This window comes from Micropterus dolomieu, unplaced genomic scaffold (assembly GCF_021292245.1).
Source record: "Micropterus dolomieu isolate WLL.071019.BEF.003 ecotype Adirondacks unplaced genomic scaffold, ASM2129224v1 contig_971, whole genome shotgun sequence".
Classification (NCBI taxonomy): domain Eukaryota; kingdom Metazoa; phylum Chordata; class Actinopteri; order Centrarchiformes; family Centrarchidae; genus Micropterus; species Micropterus dolomieu.
Window position 1 is genome coordinate 1,831 of NW_025729961.1, and position 1,900 is coordinate 3,730.

The 1,900-nt window shown below is 38.5% G+C and overlaps 1 long non-coding RNA gene across 1 annotated transcript; it reads left to right on the forward strand.

Moving 5' to 3' along the window:
- Positions 1 to 513: 513 nt before the first annotated feature.
- LOC123964179 lies at positions 514 to 1,415 on the forward strand. Its single transcript, XR_006823356.1, has 2 exons — positions 514 to 1,096; positions 1,382 to 1,415. It is a non-coding gene; the product is annotated as an uncharacterized LOC123964179 (long non-coding RNA).
- Positions 1,416 to 1,900: the final 485 nt, after the last annotated feature.

The following is a 1,900-nucleotide window of genomic DNA, read 5'->3' on the forward strand; positions in this document are numbered from 1 at the left end:
CAGGAAGAACAGTTTGGACTCTGCTATGGGAGAAGTGGCTGCTGGGAAATGTTTTGGTCAACTTGCTCTGGTTCACTGTGGTGGCTTCAAGAAATTCCAATAAAATGTGTTTCTATTAGTTTGTAGCTGTAAATTGATGTCATTGATTGAATTGATTATTCTCCTTTAATCACAGAAGCAAAGTAGATGTAACTTTCGATTAACTGAGCTCATTATAGCCGCCTCGCTGTCTTATTCCTAAATCTTTATTTGACTGTTGATTGTTTGTTTAACACAGGGAGAGCATCTTAACACAAGCCTTTAGGACTTTTATCTTACACATTTAACTTTTCCTTGTTATAACTAATGTATGTTTTTACTTTTTTGTTATTTCATGTACAAATAGGAAACAAATAATTGGTTTATTTCATCTACGTTTTTTATTTTTAGTGTTTGTGGTAGACATGCTACTTTTTCTGATGTGATTCAGAGCAGTTATTTTTGCAACAGCTGTTGTGTGCTTGTGTAACGGAGTTAAAAATGCACTTTAATAATTCTTATTTCCAAATGTGCATCTGTGGATTTTATTTATCATTTAATGATTTTATTGAATATTTGTGAATTTTATCTCATTGAGTTATTTTTATTTATATTTATTTTTGCTATTTTTTTTCTCCTGTGGAAATGTCCTTAGCTGCACACTACCCCTTTTGTACCTCCTAAGCTTCCGTAGTGCTTGTCTCCCTCAGTTGCGTCTTGCACCGCTGAGGGTAAGTTGTGTGGAAAAGTGCTGCTGGGTTTATGTATTGTTTTCTTTGGAAATTGAACCATTTGCGTTAAAACTTTAAGCACAAATTGTGCCATGTAAATATGGTTATGTCACGTAGCAGTTTTGTATTAGTGTGACCGTTAAAATACGTTTTTATCAGTGTTTTCATTTTAACTTTCTGGCGCCAGTTTTACCACGGCAGGCGGGCCGTGTCATGTTACCTATGTAACTTGTCGGAGTTTTCAGCGTCTTGTCACTTGAGTAAACGCTGTATTTTTGTATGTTTAGGAAGCAGAGGTAATGTAAGAGGAGGCCAGGGGCAATTGATGTGTGCATTGTGTTCTGCAGGTATGTGTTTTCCTTCTGTTTATTAATGTAACTTTCTAAGTTTCTGTCACCTCCCACACACACTTTTTATTCAGACCACCAGGTGTCGCTGTTAGGCGATGTTGTTTTAAGGAAACCTATGTACTGTTTTTATGTGCATTTAATATTTAGTATTTTCTGAACAGTGTTAATGGCTTTCTATGAACAAATTCATGAAGCGCTCAGTTGCGTCTTGCACCGCTGAGGGAAGCAGAGGTAATGTAAGAGGAGGCCAGGGGCAATTGATGTGTGCATTGTGTTCTGCAGATGTGCGAGCCAATAAATCGTGGAAAAGAAGTGATCCCAGGAGTAATCCTTCACACACCCGACCACACCCGTTACAGCAGCATCAACACTCCGCTGGATGCCGGATATGCGGCAGAAACTGTGTCCACTATTTTAGCCCACTCTCTATCAGTAATCTCCCCAGTTATAGACTTTTCAAATGTTATCGACCGAATGGATCACATTCTGATTGTGAAACAAGTCATTACACTTGGGTTGTGAAAAATAAGCTACAAGAATAAAGAGATAATTCATTCAACTCATTTACTTTGAAGATACTAGTACATTTTTTTGAAAACCCAAGTGGATCGGGAAACATGGTTCTTCAGCAGAGGGGTGAGGGTGGGTGGCATATCCTCATAGCTACAGTGTGTGACACAGCGAGATTTTGGGGGGTGGGGGTGGGGGCAGGACAGGCTGTAGTTATAGCCATGATAACATATCAAGAATACAAACTTACTGAAGCTGAAAATATAAAAACACAGCTATGAGGGCCTGAAG